The sequence below is a fragment of the Bubalus kerabau genome, chromosome 23 (genome assembly GCF_029407905.1).
Source record: "Bubalus kerabau isolate K-KA32 ecotype Philippines breed swamp buffalo chromosome 23, PCC_UOA_SB_1v2, whole genome shotgun sequence".
Taxonomy (NCBI): domain Eukaryota; kingdom Metazoa; phylum Chordata; class Mammalia; order Artiodactyla; family Bovidae; genus Bubalus; species Bubalus kerabau.
This window is the reverse complement of record NC_073646.1, coordinates 172739-198363: the sequence shown is the minus strand read 5'-3', so window position 1 is coordinate 198363 and position 25625 is coordinate 172739. Positions and strand designations below refer to the sequence as shown.

Here is a 25625-nt window from a genome sequence, read left to right as displayed (position 1 = left end):
GCACGAGGGTGCCAGTTAAAGGTCCTTTTCTCTCCCTAAAGCTCGACAGGCTCTCAGGACAACCCCGGGAACAACCCCAGCAGCAGCACCAGCAGGCAGGACTTGCTGCACAAAGCCCCAAAGAAAAAGGGCATCAATCAAGTCCTCCATCAGCTGCTTGTTTCGCAAGAAGGAAAAGGGCCGGCTGAACACCCCAACAAGGAGGCATTAGGACCAGGTGGGTGCTTCACCATTCAGAGGGAGGAGGGCCTGCAGGCATCTCCCTTCTGTGTCTCCCCTGTTGTCCCCACGAGGCTCCAGTCACTCACGCTGGGAGTCCTCCTGGGAGCAGGAGCGGAAGAGGGGTCTGTCTTCTCAATGAGTCTGAGATGATCAGATGAGTTAACGAGTGGATGGATGGATTGATTAGTGAGTGGTGGATGGATGAACAGATGGCTGGCTGGCTGGGTGGATGGACGGAGCATGGAATGAATAAAGCAGATGATTGTACTCCAATGCTAGAAACATATTGTACGAAATTGATTGAATAGGAGCTGGGCAATGATTGTTTCCTCCTAACAGTGACACGTGTTTGGAAACTGCCTAAGTGCTCATCAGTGAGGGGTGAAGTACAATCTGTGGACACCCCAAAAGGAATAGCCCGCCCTCCTTCCTGCCACCTTCCCCATCCCAGGAGCTCATCAGGGGTTCTGCCCATGCCCCCACCCCACCCCACAGCCACACAGGTCCTCCTGGGGTCCCCTCATCACACAGGGTTATCACTAGGCCCTCATCTCACTTGGCTTCATCTTCTTGAAGACAGGATATGTTCCTGCCTCTTCAGCCACAAATTTGTTGAGTCTTATTTGTGCTGGGTGTGGGATTTACAGGGGTAAGTAAAGCAGATGTGATCTGGAGCACAGTTAAGTGACAAGAGAGAAAAAGGAGCAGGTTATTAAGTGCGATCCCTATTATTAATATATACAACGCTGCGATGGATGGTGCATTGATTATATACCAGATGCTGTGTGTGCCCCTTCCCAAGCAGGTGTTGCCCCCTCACAATTTACAGAGGAGGACACGGTGAACGGTCACACGGTCAGGGAGTGGTGAGGGCAGGTTCACACCCACACAGCGGGACCAGGCATTTTGCCAAACCACAGCCACCTCTCTGGTGGATGCCACCGGAAAGAGATGGTTCTATGGCATGATGATTCAATGGACGTAAGTTGGAGCAAATTCCAGGAGATAGTGAAGGACAGGAAAGCCTGGAGTGCTGCAGTCCACAGAGTGGCAAAGAGGGGGACACACCTGAGTGGCTGAACTAAAACCTGAGTGTGTGCTAACTTGCTTCAGTCGTGACTGACTCTGAGACCCCAGGGACTGTAGAACACTAGCTCCTCTGTCCATGGGATTCTCCAGGCGAGAATACTGGATTGGGTTGCCATTTCCTTCTCCAGGGGATCTTCCCGACCCAGGGATCAAACCCGAGTCTCCTGCGGGCGGATGCCTTGCCATCTAAACCAGGACACTGCTAATTCCCTAGGCAAAATACAAAGAAAAAAGCTCGTGTTCTACCAAGTGGAAAGATGATTTAAGAAACAGAAGGTGTCCTTTGTTGGTATCTTTGAATCTTTCTTTAGATTTCGTTGATTTTTACTATTAAGCGTACTTGAACAAGGCAAGAGAGAAACCCCAGCATTGAAAAACAATTGACTTTTTTGAAAGAAACCTGTGCAGGTTAAGCACTCTTCGTTTTTGAGAGATGGTGAAATGCAAAATCTTGATTCAACACATATGACTTTGGTGAACTTTATTTCAAATCTACATGATGAAACCTTAAGGCGTCCAGGAAGAAAGGAGTAGAGTGGGAGACAAAAAGAGCAACCTTTCCCCTTGGTGCCATCCCAACCAGCTGCTTACTTCCTTCATCTCATGGACTACCATCTGGTCTTATCTGGTTTGTTTGATTCTTGTTTCAGGGACCGTTTCTAGTCACAAGGCTGTCAACAGTGGGGGGTGGGGTGGGGGGGTGGGGGAAGCCCTTCTTTCCATTCCACATGAGACCCAGTGGACAATCCAGGCCCTGGCCACTGCATAGAGCGTGCAGCAACAATATCAACGGTGATGCTGTTTAACAACGCATATTCCTGGAATCCACTCCATTGGCTACTGAGTGTGTGTGGTGGTGGTCTGGAACCTATACCTGGAAGCTTTCTTGATGATTGCAAATGACACCGAAGTCCGAGGACGATGGAAGATCTTCACGTTTCTGCAAGAGCCACACACCTCCAGAAGGAACCACAAGACTTGCCTGACATGGTCAAGGTCTAAGCATTGGACTACACGTTGGAAGGTTTCCACCTTTGCTATGGAAGTCAAACGATCTTTCTTGGAAATGAAAATGGATCACACTGAACGTTCACATTCTTCTAGAGCATTTGAAAAGCCCTAAATTGTAGAAATCTGCTGTACGAGTTCCTTGAAAGCAAGAACCCATACTGATGGATATGTCTTAATGCCTTAGATTGTGCCTTGAATATAGCGTACACATGAACCCAGGAAAGGAAAGAATAGAATCGCCAAATATACAAAGAAATCAAAAGTGCCGAGCCAAGTGACACCTTGAGGCTTCCAAGAACTTTTCTGTCTTTCACACACTAAGTAAATCCTGAGCACCTACGATGAGCTGGGAGGCATGTCATAAGTTTCTGGAACTAGAAGGCGGAGAGAAGAAGACACAGAGTTCCTGCTTTCACTGAGACGAATCTAATGATACATCACAGGCAGATCCTTTGAGAACTTGTCGAGGGGCCTCTACCCTCACCAAAACCTGGGTGTCAGGGAAGGCTTTTCAGAGTAACCATTGCGTTGAGGTCCATAGGTGGAACCTACGTAAACCAGGGTTGAGATGCAGGAAGAATTTCAGGCAGGGAAAACAGCATCCTGGAAGTCTACGTGACCAGGGAAACTTAGGACGTTCAAGAAATGAAAATGCCCTATGGGATGGAAGCCAAAGAGTGCAGAGGGCATTCCAGGGAAAAGACATCCGAGAAGAACGTGAGGAGCAAGCATAAAGGGAATTGGTCGTATCTTCAATATGATGGGAAAATACAAGAGCCGTTGGAGCAGGATGGTGACAGAATTGCATCTGCATTTCCAAACAGTCATCTTGCTCCACATCACTAATGATTGGAGAGACTCAACTCCAAACGCCAAGGAGTGACCACTTCACATGAGTCCGATTGGGCCTCATTGCAATGCCTGTCCATAGCAGATACTGGAGAAGCTGTGGAGCAAAGGGAACTCTCCTCTACGCTGAGTAGGAATGGGAGTTGGTACAGCCGGGATGGAAAAGTGTATGGAGATTCGCGAAGGAACTAAAAGTAGAAGTAGCCTATTGTTCAGCAGTCCCACTCCCAGGCATAGATCCACCCCCAGTACAAGCCAACAAACTAGATGCCCCCTTTGGGCACATCTATCTGTGCGTGCGCTCGCATGCGCATGCGCGATCGCCTGCGAGGCTGGGGGTGGGGCGGGGGCTGGGGCTCTGGCTGGAGTCGGTGCAAGCCCCGGGATTGCCTGAGGCAAGCCAAAGGAGCCCCAGAGGGAGACGGGACGGCCGGTCGTCTGGTTTCCTGAAAGCCGAATGCGAATGCGGAGGGGCTCGCGGGCCGCGGGGAGGCAACCCAGGTCTGCAGCGGGAGTCGGGGCCCCGGCCACCCACTCACTCCCCCCGCCCCGGGAGGGGCTGGGGCTGCGGGGGTGGCGGGGGGGCGAGGGGGGTGTGGGTCCAAGAATTGGGACGCGGGGCGGGGGCTAAAGGACCTCTTCTGGTAGGCAAAAAAGCCTCCAGCACCCGGAATTCCCAGGTGGTCTCCCATCCAAGATACTAAACAGGCCCGACCCTGCTTAGCTTCCGAGATCAGAGGAGATCGGGCGCCTTCAGGCGGATAAGGCCAGAGACGGACGCGGCTGCCGCGGGGCGCCCTAAGAGCCTTGCGCTTCGCCTCCCTTTCGCTCTGACCTGCAGGTCGGGCCAACGGGCCGCACCTCTCCTCGGGGGCGTGTTGTACTTGAGCCGCACGACCCGCGACCGCACTCCAGCCTGCTGACGCCGGCCCGGCCCCCGAACACCGCCAACACCAGACCAGCAACCGCCTGGCCGGGCCCGGGGGCCCGATGGGCTTCCAGGACCCCCCAGTGACCGGGAGGGCGTGCGTGCGTGCGCGCGGGGCCTGGGGGGTGGGCTGAGGGGTGCGGAGGTCTCGGCGCCCTCCCACCCCCGGCCACTCCAGACCCGGCCGCGCTGGCTGAGCGGGGCCTCCCCCCCATCCCGTTCGCTGCTCAGGGCAGCGCGATCCCGGAGGTGTCGGTCTTCGGGGCCCGCCGCCTCCCGACCCCCGCGGCCCGGGGGCCTCTGAACCTCCTGCGGGCCTAGGCGCAGCGAATCTTGAGCGCCCAACTTGCCCGGCACCTGCCCGCTGCCCAAACCCACCGGGAGCCACGGAGGCGAGGTCGACTGGAGCGCCTCAGCCCCGCCCCTTTGCCCTACCGAGGCCCCCCACCCTTGTCCCCACGCCGCCCGCCAAGCACCGGACCTTCCTGAGAGAGCAGACGAACCACAGGCAGGCACACAGACAGACACACACACACACACACACACACACACACACTTGAGTGTGGTCTTTGGAAATACTTCTGTTCATAGTTGCTGGGTTGAGCCCAACTCTTATAGGACCCATGGAGTGCGGCCCATCAGGCTCCTCTGTCCGTGGCATTTCCCAGGCGAGAATACTGGAGTGGGTTGCCATTACCTTCTCCAGGGGATCTTCCCGACCCAGGGATCAAACCCAAGTCTCCTGAGGGCGGATGCCTTGCCATCTGAACCAGCACATTGCGAATTCCCTAGGCAAAATACAAAGAAAAGAGCTCGTGTGCTACTAAGTGGAAAGATGATTGAAGAAACAGAAGGTGTCCTTTGTTGGTATCTTTGAATCTTTCTTTAGTTTTCGTTGATTTTTACTCTTAAGGCTACTTGAACAAGGCAAGAGAGAAACCCCAGAACTGAAAAGCAGTTGACTTTTTTGAAAGAAACCTGTGCAGGTTAAGCACTCTTCGTTTTTGAGAGATGGTGAAATGCAAAATCTTGATTCAACACATATGACTTTGGTGAACTTTATTTCAAATCTCCATGATGAACCCCTAAGGCGTCCAGGAAGAAAGGAGTAGAGCGGGAGACAAAAAGAGCAACCTTTCCCCTTGGCGCCATCCCAACCAGCTGCTTAGTTCCTTCATCTCATGGACTACCATCTGGGCTTATCTGGTTTGTCTGATTCTTGTTTCGGGGCCCGTTTCTAGTCACAAGGCTGTCAAGAGTGGGGTGGATGTTTGGGAGGGGGGGGGAAGCCCTTCTTTCCATTCCACATGAGACCCAGTGGACAATCCAGGCCCTGGCTACTGCATTGAGTGTGCAGCAGTAATATCAACGGTGATGCTGGTTAACAACGCATATTCCTGGAATCCACTCCATTGGCTACTGAGTGTGTGTGGTGGTGGTCTGGAACCTATATCTGGAAGCTTTCCTTATGATTGCAAATGACACCAAAGTCTGAGGACGATGGAAGATCTTCACATTTCTGCAAGAGCCACACACCTCCAGAAGGAACCACAAGACTTGCTTGAAATGGTCAAGGTATAAGTATTGGACTACACGTTGGAAGGTCTCCACCTTTGCTATAGAAATCAAAATGTCTTTCTTTGAAGTGAAAATGGATCATACTCAACGTTCACGTTCTTGTAGAGCTTTTGAGAAGCCCTAAATTGTAGAAATCTGCTGTACGAGTTCCTTGAAAGCAAGAACCTATATTTATGGATATGTCTTAGTGCCTTAGATTGTGCCTTGATTATAGTGTACACATCAACCCAGGAAATAAAGAATTGAATCGCCAAATATACAAAGAGAGCAAAAGTGCCGAGCCAAGTGACACCTTGAGGCTTCCAAGAACTTTTCTGTCTTTCACACACTAAGTAAATCCTGAGCACCTACGATGAGCTGGGAGGCATGTCATAAGTTTCTGGAACTAGAATGCGGAGAGAAGAAGACACAGAGTTCCTGCTTTCACTGAGACGAATCTAATGATACATCACAGGCAGATCCTTTGAAAACTTATCGAGGGGCCTCTTGTCTCACCAAAACCTGGGTGTCAGGGAAGGCTTTTCAGAGTAACAATTGAGTTGAGGTCCATAGGTTGAACCTACGTAAACCAGGGTTAAGATGCAGGAAGAATTTCAGGCAGGGAAAATAGCATCTTGGAAGGCTATGTGACCAGGGAAACTTAGAACGTTCAAGAAATGAAAAATGCCCTATGGGATGGAAGCCAAAGAGTACAGAGGGCATTCCAGTTAAAAGACATCAGAGACTAACGTGGGGAACAAGCATGAAGGGATGTGATCATATATTCAATATGATGGGAAAATACAAGAGCAGTTGGGGCAGGGAGATGATAGAATTTCTCTGCATTTCCAAAATGTCATCTTGCTCCATAACACTAATGTTTGGAGCGACTCAACTCCAAGTTACAAGGAGGGACCGCTTCCACGAGTTCGAATAGTCCTCATTGCAAAGTCTGTCAATAACGAATGCTAGAGAAGATGTGGACCAAAGGGAACTCGACTCCACATGCAGATTGTGTGGGTGAATTCTCTAAGAAATTAAGGGAAGGAGTGCTACATCTTGTTTATTGTATTGTGTTTGGGGGGAACTAGTTTGGAATTAGAGGAGCCCATTTCTCAGTATATGATTTCCAAACTAGGCAAGTATAATTACAGTCTGATAAGATGTAACTCAAATAACTTCTGAATGTTAATTGATTTTGAAAGAGGAAATAATCTTGCAAGAGAAATATAGACAAACAGGAAAAGCATAGTTGTCAATATATTAACCTAGAGATGGTACAAATATTGTTTAAGAAATATGAAAGTTTCATGGAGTATTTCACATGAAGGAATTATTTCCTCTTAAAAGTCAAAAGGGCTTCCCTGGTGGCTCAGAGGTTAAAGCATCTGCCTGCAATGCAGAAGACCTGGGTTTGATCCCTGAGTCAGAAAGATCCCCTGGAGAAGGAAATGGCAACCCACTCCAGTATTCTTGCCTGGAGAATCCCATGGATGGAGGAGCCTGGTGGGCTACAGTCCACTGGGTCGCGAAGAGTCAGATACTCCTGAGCAACTTAACTAACTTAACAGTCAAAAAGGATCATGAGTCCACTCATAAAAATGATTTGTTCTTCAGTTTTATCATGAATTACCTGACTAAAGGATGATTATGTATTGTATTATTCCTTCAAAATTATAGCACATTGTTCACTTTCCAGATTTTTATTTAATTGATATTTATTTAACATTGACTCTGTGCCAGCACTGCAAAACCCACCCACTCACCCTACACCAATTTTGTGACTTCATTAGAAACCACTTAATCAAGCAAATTCTATAGTTACCTCTATTTTACATCCTAAATTGGCACATTATATGTCGCCCTACTTAACACTATTAAGATTATCTCTTTTTTAAAAATTCTTGATAAATATAATTCCTGGCTTCCTCACAAAATAATTTAAATTATATAAAAACTGGAACTTTGTCTAATTTATCACTGTATTCTTAGCTCTTTGAGGAATATTAGTACTAGATATTCAAAAGACTCGTATTAAATGAAAATGATTTCAGTGGGTCTCAAAATAACTTGTCTTTAAAAGGCATTGGTGCGGGGAGCTGCCCGTCAGAACGGGGTCCTTTGTCCGAAGGACACAGCTCTGGGAGCTGCCTCAGTCCTTGAGGGTTTGCTTGCAAACATAGCTCTCTGTCCCGCCACCCCAGAGATTAGGCGCTTATTTACTGCAGGCACCTGGAGTTCTGTGCAAACTTCTCACGCACAGAGAAATATTATCTGGTGTAAGAAATAATAACAGGGTGCCATTCCCATGCTCTCAAGATTTCTTGTGACTGTTTGTAAGATGTGTAGGTCAAACAAAGAAAATGTTAACTGTCTTGTCTTTCTCACTCTCTTCTGTATAAATATGAGATGCTGAATAAAGTTGGTGTCAGACTGCGTCCCTTCGTGGAGACGTGTCTGAACCTCTCGACCCCATCTTTGTTGGAGATTTCTCTTGCTTTCGTTTCTTTTCTCAGCCCCGCCGTGCACGTTCTCGGGACCTGATCGACTTTGCCGTCTAGCACCGGCACATTGGTGCCATTTAAAGTAGATATTAGGTTTCCATTTTCTCATCAATGATTCGTTTCATTGGTTTTGTCATTTCAGATAACTTTCTTGAACATCAGATCATGGAAGATAGAAATAATGTTACTGAATTTATCCTCTTAGAACTTTCTATGGACAAGAAAGTCCAGATCCTCTGCTTTTTATTTTTCTTATTCTGTTACCTGGCTATTTGGTTGGGGAATTTGATCATTGTGATTTCTATTACATGCAGTCAGCTAATCACCCAGCCCATGTACTTCTTCCTTAACTGCCTTGCACTCTCAGATCTCTTCTACACCTCCACTGTGACACCCAAACTCATGACTGACTTACTGATGGAGAAAAAGGCCATTTCCTATAAAAACTGCATTACACAGCTTTTCACCACCCACTTCTTTGGGGAGGGGGGAATGAGGTCTTCACCCTCACAGGGATGGCCTGTGACTGCTATGTGGTCATCAGCAAACCTCTCCATGACGCCATCACCACGAACAGGCAAAAACGTCACTCAATTCTCATAGCGTCGTGTGCAGGGGGACGTCTTCATTCTCTTGGTCTCTTTCTTCTTGCGATTGTTTTACCTTTCTGTGGCCCCAGTGAAATAGACCACTATTTCTGTGATGCATATCTTTTGTTGAAACTAGCCTGCACTGATACACACAAAATTGGCTTTTTTGTCATTGCCAATTCTGGCTTGATGGGACTGGTGCTCTTTGTGGTTTTGATGGCCTCCTACATTTTGATTCTGTATAATGTGTGCACATATTCTGCAGAAAGCCGCCATAAAGCACTTTCCACCTGTAGTTCCCACATCACAGTCCGTGATCCTCTTTTTCACACCTGTCATCTTTGTTTACATTAGACCTGCCACAACATTACCAGAGGATAAAGTGTTTATGCTCTTCTACACAATTATTGTCCCCATGCTCAACCCGCTTATCTACACACTTAGAAACATGGAGATGAAAAATTCCATAAGAAGAGTTTGGTGCAATAAAAGGTTCTGGGAAGGGAGCTTAATGATCTGAAGGTCATTCATCTCTGACGCCAGTGACTGTCTTCTCATCACTCCCTCTGTTGCTGAGTCTCTCCTGCTAATGGGAAAATCAGGCAGAATGTGTAAAAGCCAAGCCTCCAACAACAGCTTGCCTTCAGTGGTTCCTTCTTTATTTTCCTCTCAATGCGTTTTCCTTGATTTCACTTTTCACTAATAATCCCCTTTGTTTAAAAAAAAAGAAAAGGAAACTTTTTACAGAGTAAAAACACACTGAAAAATCTGGAGGGAGAGTGATCCTGCCTGTATTGAAGGCTAAACCTGGGGGAGACTTCGCTCTCAAAATACTTGGCCTCAAGGTATAAAAGGTAATAATATGTTACAAGGTAAAAGACAGTTAAAGAATCCACCTGCTAATGCAGGAGACACATGCTCAATCCTTGGGCCAGGAAGATCCTCTGGAGAAGGAAATGGCTACCCACTCCAGTGTTTTTGCCTGGGAAATCCCATGGAGAGAGGAATCTGGTGGGCTACAGCCCATGGGGATGCAAAACAGCTGGACATGATTCAGCGACTAAACAAAAACAAAAAGGCAGTTATAGGAAAATAAGAACAATCACATACTGCAAACTCCTTTCAGAACTATATACCTAGCCTCGTATCCTACAACTCTAGATTTCTTTTAATCAAGTACCTAGAGATTTTTTTGTGTGTATTTGTCAACTGCTATTATTTTACTTAAGTGAAAAGAATATATAGATCTAAATACAACATAGTGTAAAGTCCAGCCTTATAGTCGACATGGCAAGTCTTACAGTCTGAAAAGCAAGTCACTGTGTGATCTGTTTGTGAAGTAACATTGTAAGTATTGGGGGAAATATATGTGTATATATATATATATATATATATATATATATATATATATATACACAAACTCATGCTATTTGAACTGGGTTTGACATTAAGTATACATGATCAAGGAATAAATAAACTACAACTGACTTTGCTACAAAAAAGAAGAAAATATAAATCCTTTAGTTCCTCAAAACAGATGATTTATCTCAAAGTAAAAGACTTTCACTTACTATCTAAATTCAAGTGTAGAATAATCCTAAAATAATATTTGACAAAATATAGATCAGACTCAGTGATGGGAATATATATATATATATATATATATATATATTCTGCTGCTGTGCTTAGGTGTTTCTGACTCTGTGGCCACATGGACTGTAGCCCACCAGGCTTCTCTGTCCATGGGGATTCTCCAGACACAAATATCGGAGTGGGTTGCCATGTTCTCCTCCAGGGGATCTTCCCAAGCCAGGGACTGAACCCAGGTCTCCCACATTGCAGGCAGACTCTTTACCAACTGAGCCATCAGGGAAGCCCAAGTATACTGGAGTGGGTAGCCTATCTCTTCCCCAGGGGATTTTCCCGACCCAGGAATCAACCAGGGGTCTCCTGCATTGCAGGTGGATTCTTTACCAGTTGAGCTACCAGGGAAGTCTAATGTGTATACATCCATACCTATAGGATTTTCATGATTTTCTAGGGCAAAGTATACATTTTGTTTGAAATACATTTTTAAGATTGCTGCATTTTCTTATGAAAATGTGCATAGTTTTGGATATAAAATGTAACTATTAATAGTATAGATTTGTATTCTATATAATGAGTTAAACTATATTTAATACTATAGATTTATTTTAGGTAATAGGATATTTTCTAATGTTTCTCTCTCAAATAATGTAATATTTTTTAGAATTAATAGGACAGATGATGGATTTTAAAGAATCATATTATTACTATGTCATAAAAATGTTGTTAACTGTTCTCCACACAAAGATAGGCCATATTAATATTTGGCTATATTATGTGTGTGTCTCCTTCAGAATTTTCCACAGTTTATTGTGACCCACACAGTCAAAGGCTATGGCATAGTCAATAAAGCAGAAATAGACGTTTTTCTGGAACTCTCTTGCTTTTTCGATGATCCAGCAGGTGTTGGCAATTTGATCTCTGGTTCCTCTGCCTTTTCTAAAACCAGCTTGAACATCTGGAAGTTCATGGCGCACGTATTGCTGAAGCCTGGCTTGGAGAATTTTGAGCATTACTTTACGAGCAACAAAGATCTGTCTAGTCAAAGCTATAGTTTTTCCAGCAGTCATGTATGGATGTGAGAGTTGGACTATAAAGAAAGCTGAGGGCCGAAGGATTGATGCTTTTGAACTGTGGTGTTGGAGAAGACTCTTGAGAGTCCCTTGGACTGCAAGGAGATCCAACCAGTCCATCCTAAAGGAGATCAGTCCTGGGTGTCCATTGGAAGGACTGATGTTGAAGCTAAAACTCCAACACTTTGGCCACCTGATGAGAAGAGCTGACGCATTTGAAAAGACCCTGATGCTTGGAAAGGTTGAGGGGAGGAGGAGAAGGGGACAACAGAGGATGAGATGGCTGGATGGCATCACTGACTCAATGGACATGGGTTTGGGTGGACTCCGGGAGTTGGTGATGGACGGGGAGGCCTGGTGTGCTGCAGTACATGGGGTCTCAAAGAGTCAGACACGACTGAGGGCCTGAACTGAACTGAATATGTATGTGTCTTATTTTTGTACTTGCAAGATACTTTGCAAATATTATTTTGCATATTTTGCTGAATATTTAAATGTCAAAAAAGAATGGTGTTTCAGAATTGTAAATAATAATCTTAAGGAGGCAGAAGTTATCAAAGTAACTGAATGAATATGTTGTAAATAATGTAAATCAACCAAATCTTACTTAATTTCCCAATTGAATTATCTCCTCAAGTGGATCAGTTGTTTGGAGTTACATTTTCATAAAGATCATCCATTCGTCTTCCCAGATAGTTGCGAATATCTGGTAATAACTGATATTTTTCAATATCCTCATCTCTGTGTTTGCTTATAGTGTTTAACAGCCTTCCATAGAGACCTCAGCTCTGCCTTCATGTGTAAATTAAGCAGAAACCATAATCCATGACCTTCAGCCATGAACTACAGAGTTTAATACCAGATATTTTGGGTGAGGAATTTTTAAAAAAGATGCTTACAATATATGCCATTCTTATCTCTCCTGTTAATAAATACAAGTACTAGGAAATAAAGAGGCCGGAATATATTGCTTCATTTCACAGAGACATCATTCATACAAATCTCTCTCTCTCGGAATGAGGCTTAAAATAAGACATTATTCTGCCTGCCTCATTGAGTCTGGATTCATGAGCAGTTCAGGTTGTGGGGTGGTGGTTGCTTTTCGCTAGTAAATCACACAGTATGAGAAAACTCATATATTGAGTTTAATTCCTATTATGTGGGGATTTCTTATGTTATGTCAGTTCAGTTCAGTTCAGTCGCTCAGTCGTGTCCGACTCTTCGTGACCCCATGAATCGCAGCACGCCAGGCCTCCCTCTCCATCACCAACTCCTGGACTTCACTCAGACTCACGTCCATCGAGTCAGTGATGCCATCCAGCCATCTCATCCTCTGTCGTCCCCTTCTCCTCTTGCCCCCAATCCCTCCCAGCATCAGGGTCTTTTCCAAAGAGTCAACTCTTTGCATGAGGTGGCCAAAGTACTGGAGTTTCAGCTTCAGCATCATTCCTTCCAAAGAAATCCCAGGGCTGATCTCCTTCAGAATGGACTGGTTGCATCTCCTTGCAGTCCAAGGGACTCTCAGGAGTCTTCTCCAACACCACAGTTCAAAAGCATCAGTTCTTCGGTGCTCAGCCTTCTTCATGGTCCAACTCTCACATCCATACATGACTACAGGAAAAACCATAGCCTTGACTAGACGGACCTTTGTTGGCAAAGTAATGTCTCTGCTTTTGAATATGCTATCTAGGTTGTTCATAACTTTTCTTCCAAGGAGTAAGCGTCTTTTAATTTCATGGCTGCAGTCACCATCTGCAGTGATTTTGGAGCCCCCCAAAATAAAGTCTGATACTGTTTCCACTATTTCCCCATCTAGTTCCCATGAAGCGATGGGACCAGATGCCGTGATCTTCGTTTTCTGCGTGTCGAGCTTTAAGCCAAGTTTTTCACTCTCCACTTTCACTTTCATCAAGAGGCTTTTGAGTTCCTCTTCACTTTCTGCCATAAGGGTGGTGTCATCTGCATATCTGAGGTTATTGATATTATCCCGGCAATCTTGATTCCAGCTTGTGTTTCTTCCAGTCCAGCGTTTCTCATGATGTATTCTGCATAGAAATTAAATAAGCAGGGTGACAATATACAGCCTTGACATACTCCTTTTCCTATTTGGACCCAGTCTGTTTTCCCATGTCCAGTTCTAACTGTTGCTTCCTGACCTGCATACAGATTTCTCAAGAGGCAGGTCAGGTGTTCTGGTATTCCCATCTCTTTCAGAATTTTATACAGTTTATTGTGATCCATGCAGTCAAAGGCTTTGGCATCGTCAATAAAGCAGAAATAGATGTTTTTCTGGAACTCTCTTGCTTTTTCCATGATCCAGCAGATGTTGGCAATTTGATCTCTGGTTCCTCTGCCTTTTCTAAAACCAGCTTGAACATCTGGAAGTTCACAGTTCGTGTATCGCTGAAGCCTGGCTTGGAGAATTTTGAGCATTACTTTACTAGCATGTGAGATGAGTGCAATTGTGCGGTAGTCTGAGCATTCTTTGGCATTGCTTTCTTTGGGATTGGAATGAAAACTGACCTTTTCCAGTCCTGTGGCCACTGCTGAGTTTTCCAAATTTGCTGGCATATTGAGTGCAGCACTTTCACAGCATCATCTTTCAGGATTTGAAACAGCTCCTCTGGAATTCCATCACCTCCACTAGCTTTGTTCGTAGTGATACTTTCTAAGGCCCACTTGACTTCACATTCCAGCATGTCTGGCTCTAGGTCAGTGATCACACCGTCGTGATTATCTGGGTCGTGAAGATCTTTTCTGCACAGTTCTTCTGTGTATTCTTGCCCCCTCTTCTTAATATCTGCTGCTTCTGTTAGGTCCATACCATTTCTGTCCTTTATCGAGCCCATCTTTGCATGAAATGTCCCCTTGGTATCTCTAATTTTCTTGAAGAGATCTCTAGTCTTTCCCATTCTGTTGTTTTCCTCTATTTCTTTGCATTGATCGCTGAGGAAGGCTTGCTTATCTCTCCTTGCTGTTCTTTGGAACTCTGCATTCAGAGGCTTATATCTTTCCTTATCTCCTTTGCTTTTCACTTCTCTTCTTTTTCCAGCTAAGTCATACAGTGACTCACTTAGTGGCTCAGTCACACACTTGATAATGTAAGGAACAACACTTCTTGAAACAGGCAATATAGAAAACAATAGCAGTAATAGTAGAATCATAAGTAAGAAGTTAAGTCAAGAACTTCTAGTAGGTGTAGCCCAGTGACATCTCCATGTCATCTGACTTAGTTTGCTAAATGACTATAGCTTGCTGTTGATATCCTGGTTGTAGATCCTGAGCATCTGATCTTGATTCAAAGACTGGTTATTGAGATAAGCTTTAGAAACAAACTCAGAATGTCCTTTTTAACAACTTAATTAAACCTCTTAGCAATGTAACATAACCACAAGGAACTATCTCAGGAGTGCGTCTTAGTAAATACAGACCTTAACTTAAAAAACTGGAACTTAATATTCAGTGAAACATAATAGATGCCATAGGCCTGACATCAGTTAGGTGGATTTTTCTTTTAGAGCTCCCCAGTATGCGTTGAGATTTCTGTATATGTCGGGAGACAGTCTTTTTATTTACCTGGGAAGGCTGTTCAGAACCCAAGTGTCTCCAGCTTCTGGAGGGATGAGGCAGAGAGAAAAAAGGTATAATTTTACCCGTAGGAGTAAATCACTAGATTGTTTTAAATGACCAGTAACTCGAGGAGAAGTGCTTCTTTATATCTGAAAACACAGAGTAAAAATCATCAATATATCAGACAAAAAGTCGTGAAAATTGTGGTCATATTTAGCAGTCTACTCCATCCCATGCAATTGATCCCTTTGTTCTGCTGTCCTTGCCCAATGGCCAAGGACATCAGTGAAAGCAGTAGTCTCGAAGAAACTCATGAAGCTTTTGTGAATGTCTGTATGACCTGTCCAGCAAAGTGGGTGCCCTGATCACTGGAGATTGTGGAAAGCACCTTTTAACCATTTTTTCTATTCTGAGATATTAATTCTGAAGCCAGGAAAGGCATTATCAAATAAAAATGAGGTTTGTCAGGGAGCCAGGAAAAGCCAAGTGGCCACGTTGGACCTCTCATAGCCCCAACTCTTTGGTTTATGGCCATTTTTAATCCATTTTAAATTCCCTGAAGAGGCGTTAACTTTTGTAGAAGCAGAATGAGCTGTGTTCATATGTGCTGTAGTCTGTTATCAAAAGCCACATTCCAAGAAAACTTTGTTCTTTTAATCAGTGAGAGAAAACCAAATTCCAGTTTGGTAACAGCTTATATTCACTGGGAAACAATAGTTATTCACTTAGTCATAGTCACAATAAGACTTCAAAGGCAGTTTAATGTCTTAACAAACTTGTAGCATGCACAAAACTCTTCTTTCACTTGCAACACACCTTTTTGCACTTTCTGTATTCGTCACTTCATTTGTCCACTTAGAGGACAGCCACCTGTACGTTTAGACTTCCTTTGCTTTTCCTTAATAGAATGTAATTCCATTCCTTATTACTTTTTATTAAAAACACACATCTTACTTTTCTTCAGAAACCATGACTTGTACTTTACATCATCATTCTGTCGATTGGTAAGGATAAATCACCCAAAGTTATATCATTTATAAAAGTATCTGCACAATGTCTCTGTTAATTAGATCAATAAACAAACATCAGTATCATGTATCAATACAATAATGATTATTTCCCAGTTCACACAAGCCTCAAATTCATTTACTTTAATTTCCTTGAATTTAGAATTGTTTGATTTGTAAGCACTTACTTCTCTTTAGGCCAATTAATTAGAGCTCATTGAACCACTTAGCCTTTAGCAATTTTTTCCAAGGATGGAGACATACACCGAGACACACACAAATCTGGACAGACAGAAACCTCACAGTTTTCCACCTGAAATTTAAATTGTCTCTTTGTCCCTTTTATTTTCTTGGCTTGAGTTCCAGCTCATGGCTGGAGTCCCGGATCGAGTGGGCTGTGTATCTCAAGGACATGATAAGAGTTAACTCAGGTTTTTCCCCAGGCATGTTTCTGTTTCTCAGGCAGGATCAGAGCTCCCCAAAAGAGTATTTTCACAAGTCAAACTTTTAGTAATTACATGTGCAAAAGGAACCAGTTTTGCAATTTCAAAAAGATTCCATTTTACCTAGTTTTCTCCGGAGTCTAAAGAATACACATGGCCATTCAGGGTTCAAAATGTCATTTCTCCTTCATGTAGTCATAGCTTCATAGCTAAAATTTAAACCAGAGAGTGCTCAAATTGGCTCTGATGACAGGGGTAGACCGATCGAGAAGATGTCCCAGCAGGGATTATCTCTCTGGGCAGGTGAGGTCATCTCTTAAAGCAAAGAAACCCCATATATAAGGGATTTTTAGGCCTTGAGGATCAAAATTATCCCAGTTTTTCAAGATATTATTCAAGGGGGGGTGGTGGTTCTGGACTGTTAGGCCCCATCTGTAAGAGAGAAAAAAGCAGTGCCCAGTGCCATGGCTTTTTTCTACCAGAGGTGTCTGCCCCTGCTCTAGACGGGGTTGGAGACTGATTTTCCACCTAAGCTTCCTTCCCTGGCCAGAGCTAACCTGTCTCTTACAGGTGAAGGTGTCCTACTCCCACCCCCCCTCATTCTACCACCCAGGCATGGTGGAGATGCACCAGGGTTAGACCTGATGGCATCCCAGATTGATATCCAGGTCCTCACCATTAAAACCTTGGTTTGATTTCCCTTTTATTCCGGCACCACCTGGGGTGGAACAGAGTAGTTTTCCGGATGCTCGCCGAGCCAAGACCACTAGGGGAAGCACCCAACTTCTGTGTACCTGCGCACATTCCTCATAACAGTATAAGTGGCAAGTCATAAAGGGATGAACAGAAAACCCAAGACATCCTCCTGAGAGTGGCCACACGAGTCTATTTAATAACAAAGGAGGCGATGGAGGGCCCGCCTGCGAGGAAAAACTAATCCTTCATATGCATGGAGTGCCAACATCATCCTTTTGATTCCTGTCCCTCAGACTGTACAAAAAGAATACCTAAGGAGTTGAGACAAGAGCCACTGGAAGGCTTCGTCTGCTCTGCTAAGGGCTAGCGCTACTAAGGGAAAAAGCCCAATGCACTTTCAATCTGCCCAAATCTGGGGTGTCCCAATCTGTGTCCTCAGGAATCTCATGCTCACCAGCAATGCCTCAATCCATATAGTCCAGAGGCATAGCCACGACAATAACTTGCCTGTGTGTCTGTGGGGTCAGGATGGTGATTTCCAGTCTGAGAGATGTCCCTGGAGCTAGAGCTCCAGCTCGCTCCCTAAAGTGCTCCTGTCTGCAGTGTCCTGTAAAACTTGGAATGGGGGCCTTGCTAGAAAAGCACAATAACAGCATGGATTGCAAGTCCCTTGAAAGTCTACAATCCGGCACACGAGGTTAATAACTTTAATTCCCCAAGCAGATCTGAAATGGTCAGAGGGACCAGGAAAAGCTGACTGGGGAAAAGAAGTTCAGTCCACATGCTTCTGATTTAGTAAAGTAGCTGCTGCTGCTGCTGCTGCTGCTGCTGCTAAGTTGCTTCAGTCGTGTCCGACTCTGTGAGACCCCAGAGTTGGCAGCCCACCAGGCTCCCCCAGCCCTGGGATTCTCCAGGCAAGAGTACTGTAGTGGATTGCCCTTTCCTTCTCCAATGCAGGAAAGTGAAAAGGGAAAGTGAAGTCACTCAGTCGTGTCCAACTCTTAGCGACCCCATGGACTGCAGCCTACCAGGCTCCTCCGCCCATGGGATTTTCCAGGCAAGAGTACTGGAGTGGGGTGCCATTGCCTTCTCCGTAGTAAAGTAGAGACCACAGTAAACGAGCAAAAGAATCTCAACTCTGAGTGTTCTTACCTTGTCTTGAAGATCTTGGACAAGCCCCCAAGATGATAACCTAGCAGTCAACGGTGACCGATGCCACTGGATTCATGGTGTCTGAAGAAGAAGATATTACTCTGGGGCCAAAGACAGTCTCAGTCACTCAGAGCTTTGTGTATATTTTATTTAAAGTGAAGGTGACAGAAAAAGCTTCTGACACAGACATCAGAAGGGGCTCACTAATTTAAGTGGGGCCATATATATGTCTCAATTAGCCTCTGAGAATAGACAAAAAACATCTCAAGGATGTGAGCGTTTTGCCCAGACCCTTTCCTATAGCATACATCCAAAGCTCAAAAAGAGGAATGTCCTTGAACCTGAGATACTGCTCCCTACAATGCCTACTTGTCTTAGGCCAAAGAATGTGAAAAAGCAAGCAAGCTTGCCTCCTCCTTAAAGGGGCTTTAGGCTTGGACTCTTTATCAACCTGCTGGGACAGGTAAGTATACAGTTAAAATCAGAAAACTCTAATGTTGTAATGGTGGTGAGTAAAGCATTTGTATAACATACCACTGATAACTCATATAAGTATATCACTTATAAATTCAGTATGAAGGTCAAAAGATAAAATATCAAAATAATGATAACTACAAAATGAAATAATGGAACCATGTTTGAAGAATTAGATGACAGTATGATACTAAGTCAACAAACAGAGAGACCCAATGAAGAGCTACAAATTATTTTTTTTTAAGGAAACTAACATAAATTCTGGATTTGAAAACGAAAATAATTGAAATGAAAAATTGATAGGTTCAATAGCACATATGAGATGCTGGCAGAAATAATCCATAAACTTGAAGATGAATTCATAGAAATCAATGTAAAAATAAAGAGAAAAAAATGTTGAGGGAAAATGATCTAAGGCATCCATTCATTACACCATCGAGTATGGAAGGAGAGAGACTCTCAGAAAGCAGGGAGAGAAAGGGGAGGGAGTAAAATTACTTGTAGTCGGAATGGCTGACCGGCAGGTCAGAGCGAAAGGGAGGCACAGCGCAGGGCTCTTAGGGCGCCCCGAGGCAGCCGTATCGGCCTGAAGGGGCCAGATCTTGTCTGATCTCGGAAGCTAAGCAGGGTCGGGCCTGGTTCTTACTTGGATGGGAGACCGCCTGGGAATACCGGGTGCTGTAGGCTCTTTGCCTTCCCTCTCCTTTAGCCCCCGCCCCCACGTCCCAACTCTTGGGCTCCCGCACCCCAACCCCTCCTGGGGGTGGGTGGCCAGGGCACCGACTCCCGCTGCAGACCTGGGGTGCCTCCGCGCGGCCCGCGAGCCCCTCCACATTTGGCTTCCAGGAAACCAGACGACCGTCCTGCGGGTCTCCGTCTGGGGCTCCCTTGGCGTGCCTCAGGCAATCCCCGGGGGGCTGCACCAGCTCCAGCCCCAGCCCCAGCCCCAGCCCTACCCCCACCCCCACCCCCCATCCTCGCAGGCGAACGCCCGAGCTAGCGCGCATCTGCGTGCACACACAGATATATGTGCACAGACGGTGCATGTATCTTGTTCAGTTATACTTTTGGTGGATATGTGCCTGGGAGTGGGACTGCTGAATCATATGGTACTTCTACGTTTAGATCCTTCAGGAACCTCCATACTCTTTTCCATAGTGGCTCTACCAACTCACATTCCTACTAAAGGTGGAGGCGAGTTCCCTTTTCTCCACATCCTCTCCAGCATTTGTTATCTACAGACTTTTCCATGAGGACCATTCTGAATAATGTGACGTGGTACCTCGTTGTAGTTTGGAGTTGAGTCTGTCCAATCATGAGTGATGTGGAGCAAGATGACCTTTTTAAAATGCAGATGCAATTCTATCACCTCCCTGCTCCAACTGCTCTTGTATTTTCCCATCATAGTGAAGATATGACCAAATCCCTTCATTGCTTGGTCCCCGCTTTCTTCTCTGATTTCTTTTCACTGGAATGCCCTCTGCACTCTTTTGGTTCCATCCCATAGGGCATTTTTTCATTTCTTTCCCTTGTCATGTAGCCTTCCAAGATGCTATTTTACCTGCCTGAAATTCTTCCTGCATCTCAACCCTGGTTTACGTTGGTTCAACCTATGGATCTCAACTCAATTATTAGTCTGAAAAGCCTTCTCTGACACCCAGTTTTTGGTGAGGGAAGAGGCCCCTATAGAAGTTCTCAAAGGATCTGCCTGTTATTTATCATTAGATTAGTCTCAGGGAAAGAAGGAACTGTGTGTCTTCTTCTCTCAGGATTCTATTTCCAGAAACATATTGCATGCCTACTAGCTCATAGTAGGTGCTCAATATTTATTTAGTGTGTGAAAGACAGAAAAGTTCTGTGAAGCCTCAACTTTTCACTTGGCTCAGCACTTTTGATCTCTTTGTATCTTTGTCCATCCAGTTCTTTTCTTTCTTCTGTTGATGTGCACACTATATTCAAGGCACGATCTAAGGCATGAAGACATATCAATAAATACAGGTTCTTGCTTTCCAGGAACTCGTATATCATATTTCTATACTTCAGGGTTTTTTTCTTTAATGCTCTAGAACAATGTGAACTTTTAGTATTATCCATTTTCATTTCAAAGAAAGATCATTTTACTTACATAGCAAAGGTGGAGACCTTCCAACTTTCAGTCCAATACTTATACCTTTACCATTTCAGGCAAGTCTTGTGGTTCCTTCTGGAGGTGTGTGGCTCTTCCAGAAATGTGAAGATCTTCCATAGTCCTCAGACTTTGGTGTGATTTGAAATCATCAAGAAAGTTTCCAGGTATAGGTTCCAGACCACCACCTCAAAGAGTCAGTAGCGAATGGAGTGGATTCCAGGAATATGCATTGTTAACCAGCATCACTGGTGATTCTGTTGCTACAGACTCAATGCAGTGGGCAGGGCCTGGACTGCCCACTGGGTCTGATGTGGAACGGAAAGAAGGGCTTCCCCCCTCCACTGTTTCTAGCCTTGTGACTAGAAACGGTCCCCAAACAAAAATCAGACAAACAAGATAATCCCAGATGGTAGGCCATGAGATGAAGGAACTAAGCAGCTGGTTGAGATGGAGCCAAGGGGAAAGGTTGCTCTTTTTTTCTCCACCTCTACTCCTTTCTTCCTTGATGCCTTAGTGATTCATCGTGGAGATTTGAAATAAAGTTCACAAGAGTCATATTTGTCGAATAAAGATTTTGCATTGAACCAACTCTAAAAAATGAAGAAAGTTTCACCTGCCACATGTTTCTTTTAAAAAGTCAATTGCTTTTCAACTCTGGGGTTTCTCCATTGCCTTGTTCAAGTAGCCTTAATCGGAAAAATAAAATATAACTAAATAAAGATTTAAATATACCAACAAAGGAAAGCTTCCGTTTCTTAAATCATCTTTCCACTTAGTAGAACACTAGCTCTTTTCTTTGTGTTTTGACTAGGCAATTAGTTGTATCGTGGCTCAGATGGGAAGGCATCCGCCTGCAGGAGACTCAGGTTTGATCTCTGGGTCGGGAAGATCCCCTGGAGAAAGAAATGGCAACCCACTCCAGTATTCTTGACTGGGAAATGCCACGGACAGAGGAGCCTGACGGGCCACAGTCCATGGGTAGCATAAAAGTTGGGCACAACTGAGCAACTAAGAGCAGAAGTATTTCCAAGGGCCACATTCAAGAGATTTGGAACTCTTGCTTGACTCCCTCATGTTGACCATGTTGACTAGGCAGCAGATAGCAGCTGATTCATCTGTACAATTAAAAAAGAATGTGTCATTCTGTTCTATACTTTTCTGTACTGTAGGCAGAGACTGTACAGAGCAGATGTCTGGACTTGTACAGGACTTTCGGTCCTTTAGAGGATTACAGTGGCACCATCAATGCTTGCCAGAGGTGGCAGGAAGGCGGCCCTGGAAGTTTGAGTCCAGACATGTCCAGTGTTTTAGACTCATATATCAGATGAGTCAGAGTGCATTTACCCTTCACTATGTCTCCATAGAAAGTTGCTTTGGGTTTGGAGGTACACACACACACACACACACACACACACACACCCTGCCGCCGAGACAGGTCAAGAGCTAGAAACCACAGGTAAGGGAAACGGAGAAAGAGGGAGAGAGAGACAGCAAGAGGACACGCAAGCTTCCCAACCCCCGGCCTCCACACCCTCCCCCTCCACTCTGGGTATCCACCCGGCCCCAAGTCGACCCGACCCCACCCTCACCCACCGACACACTCACACACACTCTCACACACTCACCCTCTGGCCTGGGGGTGGGGGCTGGGTCTCGCCTTAGGTAGCCAGGCCGAAGGGGACCTTTGAGACCTCGGCTTCGAGGAAGTCTTGGGGTCCCCACGGGTGACCGCCAGCCCCAGGGCACCGCGTCCAGCCGGGGCCCGGCCCAAGGCTGACGCCCCCTCCCTTGGGGAAGCTGCTTCTTCCGCGTGGCCTTCCTCTGAGGTGCGTCACGGGCTGTGCCAGTGTGTCTGTCTCAGATCCGATGCCATCCTCTCTCCCCTGTCTGTCTCCTGTTTGCTGTCTCTCTGTCACTCGCTCTGTGTCTCCATCTGTCTCTGCCTCCCTGTGTGTGTGTGTGTGTGTGTGTGTGTGTGTGCACGCGCGTGCGCATGCGTCTGTCTGTCTGTCTGTCTGTATCTCCCTCTCGCAGTCTTGGAGTCTGTCTCTGAACTTTCATCTCTTTCTGCCTCTGTCTCTCCTGACACCCGGCGGCCCGTCCATTCCTCTGGCCCCAGCCTCTCACAGGTGCTATGGCTCTGGCTGACGAGCTTGCGACGGCGGGCTGTCGACTGTCTGTGTGTCTGTCCGTGTGACTGCCTGTCGCTCGTTTGCTCTCTCAGGAAGGTTGTGTGCTTGTCCGGCGGCGTGGGGGAAAGGGGGGGGGCCTCGGTAGGGCGAAGGGGCGGGACTGAGGCGCTCGGGAGGACTGCGCCTCCGTGGCTCCCGGTGGGTTTGGGCACCGGGCAGGTGTCCGGCAGGATGGGCGCTCAGGGCCCTGGCTGGGCTGCGCCTAGGTCCACAGGAGGCTCAGAGGCCCGCGGGCCGCGGGGGAGCGGGTGGCGGCGGGTCCGAAAGCCAGACACCTCTGGGCCGCACGGCCCTGAGCAGCGAACGGGATCCGGGGAGGCCCGGTTCGCCGAGCGCAGCCGGGCCTGGAGAGGCCCGCGGTGGGAGGGCACCGAGACCTCCGCGCCCCTCAGCCCACCCCCCAGGCCACGCACGCACGCACGCACGCCCGGCATGCCGCTGGGGGTCCTGGAAGCCCTCCGGGCTGCCGAACCTGGCCAGGCGTTTGCTGGCCACGGGGCGGCGGTGTTCGGGGGGCGTGGCGGCATTGGCCTGCCGGAGTCTGGTCGAGGGTCGTTCGGCTCAAGTACAGCGTGCGCCCCCGGGGAGAGGTGCGGCCGGCTGGCCCGACCGGCAGGTCAGAGCGAAAGGGAGGCGCAGCGCAGGGCTCTTAGGGCGCCCGGCGGCAGCCGCCTCCGTCTACGGCCATACCACCCTGAACGCGCCTGATCTCGTCTGATCTCGAGGGCTCACATTTGATGGTGGGCTTGTCATCTCGTACCTCTTTCTCGTAAAGCTGGCAGCTGAGGGAATGAGGGAAGTGTAAAATTGAATAACAATAGACTATGTGGAATCTGTGAATCTGGAGCTCTGTGAATCCGTAGGTCTAAGGAGAGACTGGCAGCTGCCGATGTGGAGTATCTGTCCCCATGACGTTTACGTTATCAAATGTGCCATTGACCGCCCTCCCCCCACCCCGGGGGGCAGGGACCCCCACATGGCAGCCTCCAGGCTCGCTCTCTCCAGCTCATCCACCCTCTAGAAGTTTCCCCAGACCCTTAGTAGGAGTGGGCACTGCTGCGGGTGTGCGTTGTGTGTCCTCGTGCCCCATGTGACGTTGCACAACTAACCGCACTGTTTGCACCCTTCCTCCCGCGCTCATGGGACCAGGCAGCGTGGCGGGAACGCAGGGGCTGGATTCTGCTACAGTCAGGACTTGCTCCTGATGTGCTTCGGGGTGAGTACAGGCCGGCCTGGTCCTGCGGGGGCACGGAGCCCACGCCCCAGGGAGTGGAGGGTCAGCGGGTCTCCGGAGGTTAGCCTGGGAGAACCCTCACAGCAGAGAACGTGACCTTGGCGCCCCACTGCCGCCGGAGTGGTCAGAGCATGGCCAAGGCCCCTCGCATAGGGACGCGTGGGTATCCCTCCCACAGTGGCAGTGCTGCCAGCCACGCCCTGCGTGCACGTTCTCGGAGGGAACAGGGCCCAGACCGTCAGGGTTCACGAGGCTGCCCTGCCCTGGACCTCTCCGTGCAGAGGCCAGCATTTCACACGGAGGTGCACCGGCATCTGGGGCTCGGCGGCCACTAAGAGGCCACCCTCCCTTGCAGGTGCTGCTCTGGGTGGTCCTCTGGTGGGTTCGGCCCTGGGGCCCAGCCCTGCTCGAGCAACTCTGAGGGCAGGAGGCTGTCTGCTCTGTCCTGTTCACATCTCAGCTAGAAAGCTGGATTGGGCTTTTGAGGGTTTTTTTTTTACCAGCAGCTTTTAGCTATATGTCAGAATCAAGTCAGCCACAGAGTTCTCTCCTTGATCTGCTTGGTCCTCCATGTTTCTCTGAATTCTCAAAGCAGCTGAAGCCCCAAATGGGGTAGGGGGTGGGGGTGTCAGGAGGGGCAGGGGCTGGGGCACCAGCTGCCAACCCAGGACTGACTTTTCTGTGTGTTTGTTTCCAGTTTACCTGCACGAATTCTCCAGATGTTTATACAGCATCCAGTATACAACAAAGACTACATTTTGAACTCGATGTCTTTACTCTGTTAATACTTGTTACATGTATCCGAAGATATTACAGGGTTTTTAATTAGTGAAAAATTCATGAAGACCATAGAGAAAAAATATTTTAGAATTTAATGTTTCTGATATTTATGTAAACTTATGACTTCATTTATAGAATTACTTCCTTTTTCTTGTATATTCAGGCTATGAATATCCTTTCAGATCCATTCATGTTCTGATACCTGATTTCAGTCTTTCAAATGAATGTACTGTAGTGCTTGTCTGTATAAATCCTATGAACAAACACAGGGCTTTTGTAAATGATGCATTTATTGTCATTATTCTTGTTTAATTTTTCAATGTTAAACCATGAGAGAAGGGGTTTTCCTGCGATGGTAAAATCATCATGACACGGTGTGCATTATTATCCTTCCAGAATGTTACCAAGCTCTCCAACAATCACTCTGAAATAAGCAAACTCAATTTCAACCAATTGTTGTTGGATGTTAACGACTGGCCTAAACTGTACTTTTTCTAGCAAGAAATGGTTTTTGTCCACAGCGTGAAGTGATTTAAAAG

At 46.5% G+C, this 25625-nt stretch overlaps 1 protein-coding gene, 1 long non-coding RNA gene and 1 pseudogene across 2 annotated transcripts in view; 1 reads left to right on the top strand and 2 right to left on the bottom strand.

Moving 5' to 3' along the window:
* The window catches only part of LOC129637401 (liprin-alpha-1-like), a 191286-nt gene that overhangs the window by 140448 nt on the left and 25213 nt on the right, over positions 1-25625 (bottom strand). The window lies entirely within an intron of this gene.
* Positions 123-25265, top strand: LOC129637405 (uncharacterized). Its single transcript, XR_008707464.1, has 3 exons — positions 123-217; positions 24222-24288; positions 25004-25265. It is a non-coding gene; the product is annotated as an uncharacterized LOC129637405 (long non-coding RNA).
* LOC129638236 (uncharacterized) lies at positions 3827-3946 on the bottom strand (annotated as a pseudogene).